Source organism: Serinus canaria, chromosome 14, assembly GCF_022539315.1.
Source record: "Serinus canaria isolate serCan28SL12 chromosome 14, serCan2020, whole genome shotgun sequence".
Taxonomy (NCBI): Eukaryota; Metazoa; Chordata; class Aves; order Passeriformes; family Fringillidae; genus Serinus; species Serinus canaria.
Genome location: NC_066328.1, coordinates 13,402,253 through 13,420,208, shown reverse-complemented (window position 1 = coordinate 13,420,208; position 17,956 = coordinate 13,402,253). Strand labels below are relative to the sequence as shown.

Genomic DNA, 17,956 nt, shown 5'->3' with positions numbered 1-17,956 from the left:
CTCGTGTTTCCCATGTACTTCAGCTGGGGTGGCCTGGGTTGGCTTTGTTCCTCTTCCAGCTCTGCTTTGCTGGAGGCTCAGTGCCCCCAGAGTGGCTTCACCCCTACCCTGTTTTGGAGAGGATGAATTTATATTATGGACTGTGTATATATATATATATATATATATATATATATATAAATTGTATTGTTTGTATTGAGATGGCTTCTTCAGGAGACCCTTCTTTGTTCTGGCTCCTTGGTCATCAAAGTCATACCTTGAACCTCAAGACCAGAGCCTGGTGTCTCTTACTGGTAACTAAAATTTGGCCTCCAGACATGCCTGAAGCTCTTCTCCTTCCACACACAGCATGTTATGGCTTCTCTGTGATTTGGGGGGCTCTGCTCCCCTGGGGGAGGACACCCTCTGGAAGCCAAGTAGAATTTAATCTCCCTGCAGCGATGAAAGTGAATCCAAGAAAAGTATTTGAGGTGTTTTTCCCTCTCATTAGGAATGGAAGACAGGAGTCTTCTGTCTTCTGGGTACTATACAACCAGCATGAATTATTTAGGACTGAGCATCTCTCCGATAAATAATTTTTTTTATGTGGGGAGATTAAATCTGAATTTTTAAAAAAAATATAATAACAAAAGCAATTTCTCTCTCGTAAGTCCTCATATTTCACCCAGCAAAGAGATCCCAGGCATCCATTCCTGTATTGATCAGCAAATAGGTCCTTTTATAGATTTAGTTCACCCAACCTTGTTTAATTTTGGATTCATTGATTCAATGCAAAGATCTAGATGAAAAGCAAGTGGGCTGTTTCCAGTGCTGGTGATGCTATTTTTAAATAAATCTAGTGCATGCTAAAATAAATATGCAAAACATTTTGTAAGGCCTCGTACGGGTGGGGAGACCAGATGTACTAAAATATTTAACAAACTTTTCCCTGATTTCTCCAAATGCATGTTTTATTTACTAAACACCAGTGGAATTTAATCTCCCCCAGTGTTTGCTCCGACCCATTGGGGTGAGCAGGAAGGTGGGACCTTGGAGGAGCTGTCTGTGCAGTGACATTGGTGGCACATTTGAATGCAAAGCTCATTAACCGTGTCTGGGATTTTTTGTTTGTTTCTCCCTTTTTTAATGTTCACGTTCCTTACAAGAGCAAGAGATGAAATACCCATCTACAATTCCCTTTCATCTCCAGGCATGTTTGGCTGGGGTTTTTTTTCCCCCCCTCTTCTGTTGCTCAGATGACAAAGTTTCTCATTTGGAATTTTATTTGATTTCAGAAGATGAGAAAGAATTAAAAGCATCTTCAGGAGGTTGGGCTCACCTTACTCTATCCAGGATCCTTCAGAAGGAGGATGAGTGACTTGGCAAAGGCTCCTGTCCCCAAAGGATGGAGTTCATCCCAGGGTCAGAGCTGCATCCTGGCTTTTCCTTCACCTGGGGTGACCATCCTACAGATCCCAACCTCCTTTCCTGGGGCATGGCACCCCACTCTGGGTGTTTGTGCCTGTCTCCTTCAACCCTCTGCTTTCAATCCAATCACATTTAATTGAATTGTGGTTTTGATCACATCTGACGGTGGCAGAGATCTTGCTGATAATCAGATTCCCAAGGGTGAGGTGGAAATGGGGCTGGTGGAGGAGGGGGGGACAGACAGGGGCTTGTGTGATGCCACTTGATCCTCATGTGACACCAGGGAAGGGACACAGCAGCCAGGCTCTGGGGTCAGCCACATTTTGGGGACAAGTGAATGTCCCAGTGGGGGCTGAACCCTGCAGGTTGTGTTGGTTTTGGTTAAAAAAAAGGTGATTTCCTTGGCAAAGCCTTCCACCTTGCTGCAGGTTGGAGTGAATCCAGCATCCCCCAGCACTCCTGGTACCCAGCCTGGCCTCACCCTGCCCTGCCTGGGGTCTGTGCAGGGATGTGCTCAGCTCTCTGCACATCTGCCACGTGTGTGGTGGCAGCAATTAATTACAGAGATTCATGTGTGATTTACATGAATTCAGCTGGAAGTGCAGCCCCTGGGATGGGGGAATATTCCTTGCAGAGCTGTGCTGCCCCCTGCTCCAGATGCCTTTGTGCCAGCAAGTGCCTCCTGGGGTGTTTGTTGTGTGTGTGATTTTGGGGCTACCAGAACAGGAGGGGCAGAGCAGCAGCAGCCCCTCCTCCATCGCTTGGTCCTTGCCATGGGCTTGGCCATGGCAGGGAAGTCCTTGGATATGCTGAGGCACCAGGAATTTCTCCCCAGACTGGGATGAAAACAGCATCCTCCACCCTGCCCTCAGCCTCTCCCCCAAGGTGCCAGAGGGACACTTGTGCCCCATCCCAGTGCCAGTGCTGCTGACCCCAGGGCCCAGGGGAGGAGAAGATGAGGCTCCACAACACAACCCAACCCCTGCAGTGCTGTGATGTGGGGCTGCACGAGACCACCTCACACTGGGTTTGCAGGTTCCCAGGACCTGCCCTGCCTGAACTCTCCTTGGCTTTGCACAGCCCTGTCTCCCTGGGTTTGGGTGTTACAGCAGTTTTTCCCATTGAGCAGGGGACTGTGGCTAATTTACCTCCCTGCAGCCCTGTGGTTTAATGCACCAAATCTCCTTGGGTCAGAGAATCCCAGAATGGTTTGGGTTGGAAGGGACCTTCCAGATCATTCAGTTCCAACCCTGGGACAACTTCCACTGGACCACATTGCTCCAAACTGCATCCAGCCTGTCTTTGGACACTTCCAGGGGTGGAGGCAGAAGAGATCTGAGACAGTGAGCTGCCAGAGGAGGATGCAGGGCTGTATTTGTGGGTGTACATCAGGAAAGAGAGACTCCTGCAAGGACCCTGCAGTGTGCTGGCTTGGTCCAGGAGAGGTAGCAGCAAGCCAAGAGACTCAGATATCCCGGCCAGAAGGATGAGAGAACATTGCCAAGACAAGCAGGTGTCCAACAGAGCAGCTCTGGGCCTGGAGGAGACGGGGGGAGACTGGAAAGGAACAACGAGTAAAAAAACCCTGGGGTGTAAGGTGACAGCTAGAAGTAGAAGGGAGCAAGTGATATTTGTATCAGAGGTATCCTGGGGAAAGCATGAAGGAATCCAGCCCTGAGAGCCCCAGCTCCTCTGTTCAAGCCTTTCCTCTCAAACCCAGCATAAACCATCATAAAGGCTCAGCTCAGCTCACCACGAGAGAGGATGGAGCTGGCCATGGTCCACTGGTCCACTGGCTTGGTTCTCACCTCCACTGGTTTGGTTCTGATCAATAATGAGCTAATTAGTTGCTATGGAAATGTAATGTGGGAGAACTTTAGGGAGGAGAAATTATAGGTAATTTTTATTTGTTTGGGCCCTGTTCCTATAGCAACAGGAGAACTTGTCACTGACTACCAGTTGGTTTCCATGGAGTTGGCTGCTAGTTCTGGGTTATTAATGCCTCCAAGCATAAAACAACTTACCTAGTAGGGCTGGTGGATTGTCCTCTATCATCCATGGGAACTTTGCAGTTTGCCAAAGTCAGGGCCTGGCTCTTCGCAGTGGAACGTGCACGCTCCCAGAAGTTGGGCTGGAGTGTTCATCACCAACAAACAGTGTGGAAGTGCTGGAAGGATCGATTGTCCTGCCCCTCTCTTGAGTTGAAGACATCGTGGAATGAATAATCCATCACTTCTTAGCTCGTTCTACTCGCAGCATTGCCTGATTTTTAATTGGATTTTCTCCGTCTTCGGCTTCCAGATGCTTGGAGTTGATCTGCCTTTCTCTGCTAAATTAAAAAGTCTTTTAGCACCTGGCAGTTTTGCTGCAAAGGGAATTACTGTAATTAAGCCCCTTCTCATCTCCCCAGGACTGGTTCTCCTGAATGAAGCCGTTTGTTTTCCTCCAGCCACTCGCCCGACGCGTTCCCGCTTTCGCGCTCTTCCCGACAAAAGGGATGTGGTGTCTGCCTTGCAGAGGGCTGGAACTCTGTCGAGGGACCTCTCCAACTCCTCCAGAAGCTGAGCCTTGGAACCAGACCAAACACTCCTGAGCACTGAAGAGACTGGATTTGGGAGAGATTGGTTTTATGATAGGTTGTAATTTCCCTCCCACCAGCTAATTCCTCAGCTTTCCACGGGTGATAATTACCCAGTAGGAGCTAAAATGTCTCTCCCCACTCCCCCCTTATCAGCCCATTCTCCACTTTGAAGGCATCGCCACTTCTTCCCAGAGTGTCCTGGCCAATCTCTCGGAGTGCCTGTGCATCCTCTGCTGTTTTGGAAGATGGTGCCACATCCACCACCTCTCCCCTTGGAGACCGGTCTGGCTCCAGCTTTGAAGGCAGATAAGTTGATCAGCGTGTGGATAAACCTTTAATGATATTTGGCTGAGCGCTCCAGGCAGTCGGGAGGGAGGCACGAAGCAAAGGGCAGCTCCTCACAAGCAGCCCTTCCTCGGATCTCTTGGCAAGCTCTGCTGCTGGCCCCCAGCTCTGCATGCTGTGCTCGCAGCTGCTCCGTCCCCGCTGCTGAGGCACAGCCCAAATGTCTCCAAGGAGGGTGCAGATGGGGGTGGAGGATGAGTCTGAGGATGAAGGCTGGCTGTGGAGATGGGAGGAGGGTCCTGAGCCATCCAGGTGGGGTCTGGCAGGCAAAGCCAGCGAAGCCAAACCTTCAAGATGGAAGAAAGGCTTCGTTCAAGAGTTCCTGCATCTCCTTGGTGCCACTTGATTTGCAGATAAATGATGTAAGAAATCCCTCTGCAAACTCTCTTTGTTCTTCCATATGTTTCTTTTCAAGAGTGGAAAGAACTCCATGGAGGGAGAGGCTTGGGAAGTTCTGTATTGAGGCAGCTGGCAGTGATGGCTTTAGCAAAGACTGGTTGGATGGAGAGTGTTAGCTGGGTGAAGGGGGCACACCCAGCACACCAGAACCCAGCTCTGGGTTGGGAATCCAGGCTGGGGACCCAGGAGATGGGGGCAGGAGGTGCCGTGCTGGGAATGCACCGTGCTGTCCCTGCCTGGGGTCTCTGCCCACATCAGTGTGGTGGCTGTAAATAACAGGGATGTTCTGGGTGGTCACCTCCAGCCTGGCTGTGATCCATGACTCACCAGCTTCCTGTCCACAGCAACGCTACGGATTGACTCATGGCTATGGGAGTGTTTCACCCTGAGCCCACAGCCCTTTGATTTCACCAGACACCCTGGTGTGTTTACAAACCAGAGATCTCCATTTGATCAGGGCTGTGAAAACTGGTGACATCCTGCAAAGCTACTCAGCAGATGATGCTTCATCCTGAGCTTCACCTGGTTCTCCTCCTCCCCTTCCCTCATGTGTGGCTGGAAAGAAATTCTTCCTGGCTTGCTTTGAGCTGCAGCTCTCCCAAGCTGGGCTTTGCTTCACGTGTGCTGGTGCAGTTCCTTGAAAAATCAGTGTTTTCCCAGTTAATGTCAGCCTTCCTGAGCCTGGAGCAGCCAGGGCTCTGCACCAGAGCAGGCATGGGGCCTCATGGAGGTGTGGGAAGGCAGATGATGTGACCCTTTTGAAACAGCATCTGAAGAGGGGTCTGAGCATGGAAATTACCCAACACCTGGGAGGGTGAGACCAGCCTTTGGAAAACGGCTTTGAGTCACAGAATCATGGCATAGTTTGGGTTGGAAGGACCTTAAGATCATCTAGTCCCAACCCCCTCATCATGGGCAGGGACTTTGTGTCCCTGATGACAGTGGAGCTGCGCTGCTTTGCTCTGAGCATCTGTCACCACCACGGCACAGCAGGGGAAGGGGTGGCGTGTGCCACGTCACGAGGTAAGGCTGGTGCCAGCTGAGAGAGCCATCCCTCGGGGCTGTGATGGCTCCTGGCACGTCCAGGTAGGGCTCCCCTCCTGCAGCATGCTCTGAGGGACGTGGTGGAGCCACCCTGGAGGGGTGTGATGGGAAAGGCTGGCGTGGCTGTGGTGAGCACCGGAGATCCCGCCCGGCTCTGCGGGGACTGTGGTGGGAGGAGCACGCAGGGTTTGTCTGGGTGACACACGAGCACATGCTTTTACTCTGAGTAACCTTCTCCTGACAGTGAATGGAGCCTTCTACCATGCCCTGTGCTCCCAGAGGGGTCCATGACAGAGCCCTGGGCAGGCACATCCAGCGCCTGTCCATGAGAGCTGGCAGCAAGAAGGTTGCCATGGGGGAGCTCCATGCTGGGACAAGCCTGGGTGGCTACTCCTTGTCATCCAGCAGCTCTGCCATCACTCTAACAGGCAGGTTTGGGTTGTTCTCCACAAAGAAGGCAGGACCTGTTTGGGTATGATGTTGTCCCAACCTCCTGCTCCAGGTTTCTGCTGTCCCCAGTCCTTTGTGATGCCTTCAGCCAGCTCTCCTGGGAGGTTCTCTAGTGCTGAGGTGTCCAGATGGGCTTATGGGGAAGCCTGGGGTCCTTCCCGACACCCCCAGGATTTGTCCATGCCCTAAAGGTCAAGCAAACTTTAGAGGAACTGAATTAACCACAGAATGGTTTGGGTTGGAAGGGATCCCAAAGATCATCTCATTCCCACCCCCTGCCATGGGCAGGGGCACCTTCCACTGTCCCAGGTTGCTCCAAGCCCTGTCCAACCTGGCCTTGGACCCATCTTCACAGTCCACCCATTTTTCAGCCCTTTTGGTTTTAACCAGCCACATCCTGGACTTGGAGCACGCTGTGAACCTGCATGTCCTGGTCCTGGAGCAGCTCAGGAATGGGTGAACCTGCAGGTCCTGGTCCTGGAGCAGCTCAGGAATGAGTAGGGAGAACCATTCCTTCAAAAGCCTCACATGTGACCTCACACCTTCAGTCTAAAATAAAACTGAGGAGCACAAAGGTGAATTAGAGCACACCAGACACCAGAGCTACTCTGGAGCAAGCCCAGGCTGGATTAGTCCTGGATGAGAAAGCCATTTTACCTTCAGGAATGGCCACAGCAGAGCCCATCCTGCACAAAGGCCTTGCTGGCAGCCTCCTCTCCTCTCCTGACCAGCTGTGGCCAAGAGCAGGTTGCGTGTGCCAAGGGGTGGATCTCCTGCATCCTCCCGTCACTCCCTGCCCCGACAGCCCTGCCTCGCTGGGAACATGTCTGTCCAGGTGACATGGCAAGGTGTTTCCTGTGGAGCCACTAACCAGTGGTTGAGCAAGCTTGAAGGGAGGTTCTCCTCCTTCCCCAGCCCTTTCCCTGCTCTGGGTCCATCCTTGGGGAGCGTCCTCTCCGAGCTGCTGAGGCTCCCCGGCTCCTCGGCCTCGCCCGCGGCAGGAATGGAGGTGTGGGGGTCTCCTCTGGGCTCCTGCAGCAGAGCAGGGTGGTGAGGGCTGGCTCCAGAGAGGTGAGACCTTCCTCCAACAGGGCTGTGGAGGTAGGAGCAAGAGGAGAGCTCCAGGAGCCATCTCAGGAGCTGAGTGTGAGTCTGGGATGGGATGGGATGGGATGGGATGGGATGGGATGGGATGGGATGGGATGGGATGGGATGGGATGGGTGAGCCCATGCAGCTGCTCCAGCCTTGTTTCACCTCTCACTGAGGTCCAGAAGGCTCCTTGATTGCCAGGAAGGGTCATTTGGAGGTTCAAAGCAGTGATCTACAGCAGTCCACCTGTGCTGGAAGTGTTCTAGAGGCTCAGGGGATGAACCAGCCATCTCCTGTGGGACCTGGAAGGGTTAGGAGGAAATCTGGGGGTTTTTCTGCAGGCCTGGGCTCCTCATCTGCCCCCAGCAGTGAAGGGAAGAGTGGATGGGGTGGCCTGGGAGTCACCTCAGTGCTTGAAAGGACTCAGGGAGGTTTCCTGGTCTAGCTCAGGGTGCAGCAATGTGCCCCAGCCCCAAGCAGGGCAGCAAGGCCAGAGCAGGAGCCTGTTTTTGTAGGAGATGTTTCTGCAGAGGGATTTCCTTGCTCTGTCCTTCCCCACCTCACCACAGGCTTTTCCATGGGTGTTCCTGGGGGCTTTTGCTGGGCTGTCTCTGACAGGACTCCCTGGACTTTTGGGCCCCCACAGGGATTTTGTTCTTGGTGTATGGACAGGTCATTCTGTGTCCCTGTAACCTGCAGGGCAGGTTGTCCTGGGGCTGGTGGCTCTCTGGGGATGCCACCCTGTGTGTGTGTGTGTGCCAGGGGCTCAGGGGGTGCTGCCATGGGGTGGGACCCAGAGGCTGTGTTCCATCTCTAGGACACCGTGCTCCCTTCTCCCTTCTCCATCCTGTTTAAACTTCCACCAGCCAATCAGCTCCTGCCACAGAGCAAACATAATCTGGTAATTAATCTGCACAGATGGGCTTTGTTTGAGCAAGCTGGTGTGCACTGGCCTCAGAGGAGGCTGCAGCAGGGGGCTGGGGTGGGGGCAGCTCTCCACACCCTGCTCCAGGCTCTCCCTGTGTCCAGGGTATTCCTGGGATCACCAGATCTTTTGGCCAGGGCTTGGAGCTGAAGGTGGTCCAGGACATTTGGTTTTGTCGAGGGAGAGGGATGTGAGAAAATAGGTTTTGTGGTTGTGAAACCCCAATGGAGCCAGGGAAGGAGGGAGGGAGGAGACTCCCACTCCTCTCTCAGGGGCTTCTTGCCTCCTCTTGAGCTGCTCCATGGGTTTGGACGTGGAAAACATCAAAGTGGAAAACGTTAAAATGGAAAATGTTACAATGCTGTCAAAGATCTCACCTGGAAAACCTCAAAGTAAATGGGAATCTGCATCTCCCAAGGAAAAAAAAATAAACGATTTGGAAGCCCTCAAGTGCTTCAATACCCTTGAATTATTCTTGCTCCCCTGGTAATTATTTCCTCAGTTTGTGCTGAATTGGCAAAGTGCTCCTGTTGCCCCAGAACCTCATTTTTCAGGTGAATCACTGTTAGCTGATGTTTTTTGCTCAGTGGTGGCCACAGGGGCTCACAGCCCCATGGCCACACCTGAGGGCAGAGGAGGCAGCTCCCCAACCCCACTGGCACCAGGTCCAACCCACTGAGCACTCAGGGCCCTGCCTGGGGAGTGCATTTTTGGGGACAAACTGGAAACATGGAGCTGTGTCCTGAGCCCTTTAGTGACAGAGCCCAGCCAGCCATCAGGCAGGGAGGGACACATCTCCCCCACCTCCCTGTGCTGGCTGCAGGTGACAGAGGCCACGGGCAGCTCCAGGAACCACAGGAGAGCAGAGCAGCACTTCCAGCCTCAGAGATCCCACCTCCCTGGCAGCAGATGCCAGCCTGAGCTGCCCTCCTGCCTGGCCTCGATTCTGTGTCACTGTCAGCAGCTGGGGCTGCTCCTGTTTTTAACAGAGCATTTCTAGATTACAGCAAGTGACAGCAGAGTGATTTGTGATGGGTCAGGTTTCCTGCCCTTTCTCTTATAGCTCTGGCTTATAAAAATATCCTCCCTCTGGGATTGCTTCTGGTCCATCGTTGCTGGCCAGTTCAAATCCCTCTTTTTTATTTGTGTTAGGAGGCCTTGGGAAAGCTTGGTGCCTCCTGGTGCCAGTGCCCAGCAAAGCCCAGTCCTTGCCAGGGCTCCAGGGTGGGGAAGGCTGATTTCCATCCCTGTGGAGATGAAGGGAGGAGCCCTGGGACCCCGAGGCAGGGAAGGATTCACCTTGGCACCTCTCATGGCCCAGGTTCACAAAGACACATCTCATGTGCCCTGTGTGTGGTCCTGGTCTCACAGCCTTATAAAAATCCCTGTCTGAGGAGGGAATCTGTTGGTTTTGGTGTGTGGCATGAGGCTGGTTTTGGTGGGGATTGGTGTCTCAGGGGGCTGGGGTGGCCAGAAGCTCCTGCAGATCCCAGAGACATCAGCTGAGCAATTAACTGAGGCTGGTTAAAGGATCTGAAGCAAGAGTTTGATGCAGGAAGCAGCACAGATCACATCCACAGTTCCCCACCACCCCATTGTGCCCCACTCTGCCTCCCCATGGCCTCTCCCTGCTTTGGGAGATCTCAAAAGGCCTCACAACCACCACTAAATGGAGATTTTTTTTTTTTCCTGGGCAGTCAAGACTGTCCCTGCTTCCCTGTCTGGGAACAGGATGGGATGAGATGAAGGTTTTGGTTTTTCACCCAAGACCTCAGCAGCAGAGCTGAGTCCCAGCCTCCAGCATGGCTGCAAATCCTCCTGCTAATCTCTGCTCTGCTGAGGAGCTCCAGGGGATTTTTAGTGGTCCAGTTGAGATTACTGGCATTTCTCTCTCCTTACTTCCTCTCCACCTTGGCAGAATCGATTTCCTTCACTTGCTTTAGGCTTCCACTGTGGCAACAAAGCTGTGAGAAGACTTCTGCAGAACCCCTCTTAAAACACCTAGGGAGCCTCCTTAGCCCTTAGGAGGGGATGCAGCTCTGTGTTCCCAGTGCCAGAGGTGCCAGTTCTCCCCTCTGAGAGCACTTCAAGCACTTCCACTCCAGCCTGTAAAAGCACAGCACAGACCTCACGGAGAGCAGAACATTTCCAGGACCTTCAGGAGGACAGGAGCACGGAAGGACAGACAGAGGAGACCCCCTGGGACATGCAAGGCAAGGAGAAGGCACCTTGCAGGATGAGGTGGCTGGGCTGAGCCAGTGCTGCATCCATCCCAGGCAGGTTGGATGTGCTGGCTGCATCCCTGGGCCGAGCTGGAAGGAGCCCAGGCAGAGAAAATTGGCTGGCAGAGGATCCAGGGAGCAGCACAGAGCTTGTTGCTCAGGCAGGAAATTGCTGTGTCCCAGGCTCTGCTGCAAGTCCCCCTTGTCTGTGGCTCCCAGCCCTGCAGGACCTGCAGACCCACAGCTGAAATCCAACTGGGAATTGTGGCAATGCTGTTGTCACCTGCAAGGGGGCTGTGCTGCAGTGTCCCAGCATGGCACAGCCCTGAGCTCAGCTGCTGCTGCCTCTGCCCGGGCTCCAGGGCAGGGAATCATCCTCTCCTGCAGCACTCTGGGTGGCTGAGACACTTCTGCAACAGCAGTAACTGGCTTTGACTCTGATTCTGACCCCACAGAGCCCTGCTAATGCAGCTCCTGGATCAGAGCCAGCAAAGCCAGGGTGGAATTTCACCTTTCTCCACACAGGGAGAGGCTCAGACTTGGATATGTGCAGGAAACATCTCTCTCCTGCTCAGGCATCGCTCCCATTCCAAGCCAAGCAGTGATGGGAGCTGCTCTCTGGGGTGGGATTGGTTTGTGGCACAAACATGGGCTCAGCCTCCCAAAATCACTCAGGAGTGCAAATCTTTGCGTGCTGCAGGCACAGCATGGATGGGTATGATGAGTTGTTAGTTGGGATGGAGGAAATATCTAAGCCAGGCAGGGTGGGCAGGCAGAGGAAAATGTTCAGGGTCTGGTTTGAGTCCCAGAGCTGTAAGCAGGCTCCTCTCTCCCCCTGAGCTGTTCCCAGCCCTGTGAGGTTTTTCCCTACCTCCACTGCCTTTTGAGGATTTTATAGAGAGATGGGGACACTGAGACAGGGAGATGTGCTGAGGCTCATGCCAGGAATTAATCTGAAGTGCTTGGGCTCCTTTGGCTTACAGGTCCCTCTGTCTTGTCCCTCCTTCTCTGGACTGGAAGGGTCAGGGAAAAGGTGCAGTCCCATCTTCATGAGGAAATGGAAAGCTCCATGTCCATAGCCTGGATATGCAGCAAAAACATTTGCAAGATGGAAAGGGTCTGCAGAGGCTGGTTTCTAGGAGGAGCTCTTGGATGCTGAAAAAACCCAGAAATGCAAAAAAAATCCAATGACAGTAACAAATCTAGAGATCCAGCAGGTTTGAAGATGCAGAGGTGAACCCTTTTCCAAAGGCAGGGAAGGGAATTTGGGGGGTGGGAAATCTCCCTGGCAGTTATGCAGGGAGATTTCAGCAGTCTGAAAGAAGGGGCCCCAAACTCACTTCCACCCCCTGGATTAAGCAGGAGGAGACAATAATAAAAGCACAGTGTCCCGACAAATATAATTAAGAGGAAAAAAAGGAGAGATTTTTCAAAGTTTGGGTCCTCAGCAGGGATGTTTTATTCATGGCCCGGCAGGGAAGGGCTGGTGGTGCCATTAATTACGGGAGATGCGCCTGCTCCGGGGAGCTGGGCTGGGCTTTATCATCCTGACACCTGGAACAGGGAACTGGGGCAGCCTGGGCAGCCTGTGGGGCCACCACGCTCAGGGACACGAGCCTTGCCTCTCCCATCCCTGCTGCTGGGTGTCCTCAGCCATCCAGAGGGTCCTGCCACCCCTGCTGTGCCTGGGGGATGAACACCACATCCTCCAAAGAGCAGAGGGTGGACAAGCAGCCCAGCAGCCCCAGGGATCACCACCCTCCCTATGGCTGGGAAGAGCTTGGCAGTGCCACTGAAGCAGTGCAAGTCATGGCTTGGTCACAGAACCAAATCAAGAGGGATGATGATGCTATAAAGAAGCACATTCAAAGCACAAGTAAAGAGCTGGTTGGAACCATCCCCGGGCTTGGTGCACCCCCCAGGAGCAGCTCACAGCTCTGATGATTTCCTATTCTGGGAAATCTCCCCAGTAACTTTCCAGAGAGGTAATAAATAAAATATTTAGTGTTCAGCAAACTGAAGCAGGTGCAAGAACAACACAAGTGGGAGAAGGGACCTGGGAAAGGTCCCTGGGGGAGTTGGTTGCAGCTTCCAGAGATGTGAAGGAGAAGGACCAGCACAAATGGGGCCAGTCTGGGAGAAAGGTGACCTTGCAGCAGGACATCCCTGTGCATCACATTTATACCCCTGGAAGTGTCCAAGGCCAGGCTGGATGGGGCTTGGAGCAGCCTGGGACAGGGGAAGGTGTCCCTGCCCATGGCAGGGGTGGGAACGAGGTGAGCTTTAAGGTCCCTCCCAACCCAAACCATTCTGGGATTCTGTGAAAGCATTGCCATGAAAGAAACTTCTCCAAAAATATCTTTGAAATACAAAAGTGGTGAAACAAGGCTGGAAACTGGGACAACAACCTGGGGGTAAAGAAGAGGGTGACCTGTGGCATCATTAGATCCAGTCCAGGGCTGCACCCAGGGGTGCTGGTGCACCTGGCTGGTGGCATCCCACAAAAACAGGGTCTTTTGTGTCTGCAGTGCCTCAAAAGGCAGGGGACAAACCAGGAGAAGCTTTGAAACAGCAGGAGCATCCTCAGAGGAGCAGATGCTGGATTAATGAGTGGAACAACCTCTGGCTGCCTGGCAAGGAGGGAGGGTGGGACGGCAGGTGGGACCCGCCAGGCCCCTGCTGTCACCTGTGACTGGGTGGGGGGACAGTCCTGCCTGGCTCTCCTGGGAGGCTGCTGGGACCCAGTGCTGCATTCCCCCATCTCTTTTAATCAGGGTAATGCTCACTTGTGCCCGGGCCCGGGCGGTGTCACCGGAGGATTGATGGCCTGGCACACCCAGCCCCGGTGACAGCCCGGGCTCAGATGGCCCCGCTCATCTGCACTTCCAAATCCAACTGCATTTCATTTCTGCAGGAGAGGCAGGAAGGGAAGGGGCTGTCTGAGCACTCCTGCCTGCATTCTCAGCCCCAAACATTTCCTAGCCCTGCTACCCCATGGGCAGGGCTCCACCAACCCCAAATCTCTGCTGCTCCATGGAGGGATGAGCTCTATTCCCCATCTTATGGGTTCTGGTTGGATTCAATGATTTTTTTAGGAGCAAATAATGTTTCTAAAGTGTTTCACCTGGGGGATTCCATGTCCAAGAGTTTCATTTGGGGCTCATATCCCCCAAAATGCAGAGGGACCAAGAATCCCTGGGCTGTGGGATCAGAGAACCAGCATCAGCTACTCAGAGGGATGCAATCAGCTCAGCTGGTGTGAGTATTAGAGGGAAGATGGTGTACTCTTGCCCAGCTCCACCTAATGAGAGGAGAGGCATCCTCCTCCCAGCCTGCTGGTTATAAATAGGAGGAAACAAGGGGGGTGGGTTGGATGCTGGGCAAGGCTTGCCTGATGTGGGGTCTGGTGGTGGTGGTGGTGGGATGAGCTGTGCCTGTGCTCAGCCCCTCGGTGCCTCCCCCAATTCCCTCAAGGGGGTCTCAGTGCAGCATCTCTGGGGGAGGTGGCGTGGGACAGTCTGTCACCGCAGCAGGGCTGGGCTGGCTCCCAGGCATGGCAGCTCCATCTGCTCCTGCAGAAAGCCCTCCTGTTCCCTCCTGTTCCGCCTCCACAGCCAGCCAAAGGTACCTGGTAACCCTTGCTCGGAGCTGGCTCCGCGCAAAGCCGTGTGCTCTATAAAAAGCCACGCTCCCTGGGAAGAGCCCCCCGCTATTGGGATTTTTTTAGAGACACCCGATGATGAGCAAATCTCCCCTACAGTCTGGAGTGGAGGCTCTTGGAAAGCAGATCTGGGAAGAAAGGGTTTGTGAGGAGAGAAGGGGCAGAGGGGCAGGGATCTGCTCCTCATGGACTGAGCTGTTCAGGGGTAATCAGCAGCAGCACTTGCCTTATCCCTGAGCCCTTTGTCTTGCTCTGAACGTGTCAGTCCCTGAAACTTTAATGCTTTTACACTGATGCTTTAATTATTAAATGTGGAGGTAATGGAGAAGCCAAGCTGGAAGAGGTGGCTGCTGTGCAGGGGTACAGTCCTGCATCCTGGGCATGCAGGAGGCTGCAGCGGGGATCTGAGCATCCCAGGGGGGCTGTGCTGAGCAGCACAGATCAGACACTGCTCTGGCTTCATTCTTGGTGCTTTTTGGAATTTCCCACATTATATTCCTGCTCTGCAGGGACCACAGAGGGTCTCGGTACCTCCTGCTCTCTGCCTGTGGTGTGTTTGGTTAAGTTTGCCAGAGGGAATGGATGTTCTTGAAAGACTGACAGAGGAGATGTTTGTGATCCCTCTGAATGACTGTCTGTGCCTTGGTTGTCTGTGATTTGGGAGAGAACTGTGAGCTGTTTGGCTGCTTCCAAGGTTCTTTCCCAAAGGGAACTGTGTCAGATTGAAGTGGAGGGGAATGAGCTTGTCTGCAGCCACGACTGGAGCCTGATGGTGCTGGGGAAGAGCCTCCCTCTAGCTACAAAACTGTACTGTGCTTGCCAAAAAATGTAAAGCTCTTGTGCTAACAGGGTAATTAATTAATTACAGCTCATTAGAAGAATTACAATCCCATTAGCTCCTTTGGATCATGATGGGGGGAGCTGATCCTCAGAGGATGAGACTGAGGACACTCCAGGCTGCTGAGAGCTGCACTGGGGAAACTGGGGGTGCTCTGAGGCTGGTTTGTGGGGATAGGGTCCTGCTCAGAGCACCCCCAAATGATGGCCCTCTGCTTCCAGGGAACCAAATATTGAAATTGCTCCTGCCTTCCCAAAAGAGAAATGCCAGCACTGCTCTGTCCCGCTCTGCTCCCAGGAGCTTGTCCTGGTTGTCCAACTCTGCTCCGTCCTGCCGTGCTCTGCCCACATCCCCATTTAGAGATGCCTCATGAGGCTCTGCCTGAGGAGGGATGGATCAGGATAAGCATCTGATCCCATGTGGGGCAGGTCATGGGGTGCTGGCACCACAGCTCTCTGCTCTCTCTGGGAGCAAACCCTCCCTCCTGCCCTCCTTCTCCCCTTGAAATCCCATTAACGCTTCCTTTATTCTCTGCTTCACTTTGCTGTCACTCGCCGGCCGCTCGGTCCTTTGATCCCTTTCATTTATTACTTTCATTTCACAGAATCTTTTATTATAATTTTTATATATATATCTATAAGAAAAAGGCTCTATCACTGAAGCTGGGTGAGAGGGGATCTCTCTGATTAAATATAGCAACGAGACGTGCTGCTCACTGCGTGCCAGCCCTGGGGTGTAGTGCTTGTCCTCCCAGAACTTGGGCTGTTGCCCTCCTCCTCCTCCTCCTCCTCCTCCCTGCTGGGACATGGAGGAGTTCTAAGGCCTGCCACGAGTCCAGATAAATTGCTCCAGACCTTAAGCCCTGGCTGGAGCAAACACCAAGTTTCCTCAATTTCCGTTCCCTGAGCCTGATGCTCAGAATCTGGGCGTCTCCGTAATGCAGTAACACACCTCATGAATAAAGATTAAGTTGATTAAAAAGGAAAACCCAGAGCAAGGCTGAATAAAAGTGATTTGCAGAGATTAGATGCTCTAGCACATCAGGAGTTCCCCAAAGGGCTGAGCTAACATGTTCAAACATAAGAGCTTTAAGCCCTCTTCCCTGTTTTGTAATTAATGGCTGTGGGTTGGGAAGACTGACTCTCCCACTTGATAATTGTTCCTGTGGGACACACTGAAGTTTTATGCACTGCTCCAGAAGCCAACATCCCCTGTAACCTGTTCCCTGTTTTCCATGGGATGTGCTTTGTGCAGTAGTTGCACAAACAATTCCCTTCCAGTGGCCAGATGTGGGGGGAATGGAGCAAAGAAGGGGATGAGCCTTGTACCCCAGCAGCCACAGCTTCTTCCATGGGTCCAAAAACTGGGGATAACTCTCCTGTGTGACTGAGTCTAAGGAAGAGAAACAGTGAAAATCAAGGTTTTTTTCTTATTTGTGAAAGTGAGACTGAATATGAAGTGTGTCCATGTGATGCCCCAGCAGACAGTGTCCTGTCTCAAGTACCTGGAGCAGCCAAGGAAAAACACCCAGCTCCTTTTGCTGTGCATCAAATCCAACGGGCTGCTGCTGTCCCACCCTGAGCTTTCCCTCTGCCACATAAAAACAAAGGTACATCCTCTCTGAAAAATGGGGAAAATGGGGGGAAAAGCCCCACGGTCTTTTCTTTCTCCAGGGAATCTCCAGGGAATCTTTTATTTCTCCAGGGAATCTCTCTTTCTCCAGGAAATATCCCCCTCCCTGGATAGCCCTGGGCCCCAGAGCTTTGAACCTGCCTCTTGCATGCCTGGGGTGATGCTCTGGGAAAGGGGCACTGTGTGTTCCTTAATGGGACAGCAGGGAAAGGAATGTGCATACGTAATCTGGAAAATCTTTTGTCTGGGATTTGCAGGGGTAGATATACGGGCAGAATCCACCTCGCTCCATTTTAATGATGCAACCTCTGTCTTCATCAGAAATTCCCATTTGTGCTCAGGGCTGCAGCAACGTGGCTGCTCTGGGCCAGGGCAGTGTCTTGCTAAGCCCTGTTTGAGTGAGTGAGACTGTTCCTGTACCTGAGAGTTGATCATGTAATTGGCCTTTTTAATCCTGACCTGAAAATGGGAGGTATTCCACGCCACATTTCCCACTCCCCCATCCCCATTCCCTTTCCTCTCTGGAGATGCTGTCACTGAGCTAATGCTGGTTGTGCCTAGCTGGGAAACCAGCCCCAAGGGGAGGCTTTGTGTGTCCCAGCACATGGGGAAGCCCACCCTGAGGTGAGCACACCTGGAGTGGAGCATCCTCTCCTCGGGAGGCAGCTCCAGAGCAGGATGCCAGCAGCAGCACGGGGTAGAAAATGGAGCTAATTTAAAGATTCCCAGGACGGATTTCTGAACTTGATTATGCAGCATGGCAGGGTCTGAACTTGGCAGTTCAGGGTCCTCCTCCTTGTCCCTGCACAACCCAGGAGCTGCGATTCCTGCTGGACCATTTCTTTTTCTGTGTGTGAGTCGAATTCCATCACAGGTAATTACCCTCAGTCTCTTCCAACTCCTTGGGGAGCAGGGAGGCATTTGCTGGTCCTGTGCCTGCCCGAGGAGTCTCAGGTGTCAGCGAGCTGCAGCCTGGAGGTGGCTGCATTGCAGGCGCCCGCGCCGCCGCGCTGCCTCAGTCTCTGATTCCTTATCCAAATGAAATGCCTGTCTTCCCCCGAGCTCCCCAACAGCAGTGGGAGGGGGGAGGCTCCAGGGGTGTATTCATGTGCTGCCCGTGCACTTGGGACAGTTGTGCTCTGATGCTGAGGGATGCTGCCTTGGGAAGGTGGGAAGAGCTTTGAATCCAACTGGAAATGCAGCTGGTGGAGCAGCAACTCCCCCCTGCTCCTCTCCCTTCTCCCTGCAGTCACAGCCATTCATCCCAAGCAGTTGAATCCAGCGCTGTGCTTCAGCAGGAATTGCTTCCCCATCAATCCAGCTGCTATTTCTTTCCCCCCCTGAGGTTTCCAAAGGCTGTAA

General features: G+C 53.1%; 1 protein-coding gene across 1 annotated transcript in view; it reads left to right on the top strand.

Moving 5' to 3' along the window:
- Window positions 1–7,119: 7,119 nt before the first annotated feature.
- Window positions 7,120–17,956, top strand: part of LOC103817611 (ATP-sensitive inward rectifier potassium channel 12) — a 51,419-nt gene continuing 40,582 nt past the window's right edge. The window contains exon 1 of the mRNA XM_018915839.3: window positions 7,120–7,372. The gene's annotated coding sequence lies outside the window, so the exon portion shown is untranslated. The remainder of the gene's footprint in view (window positions 7,373–17,956) is intronic.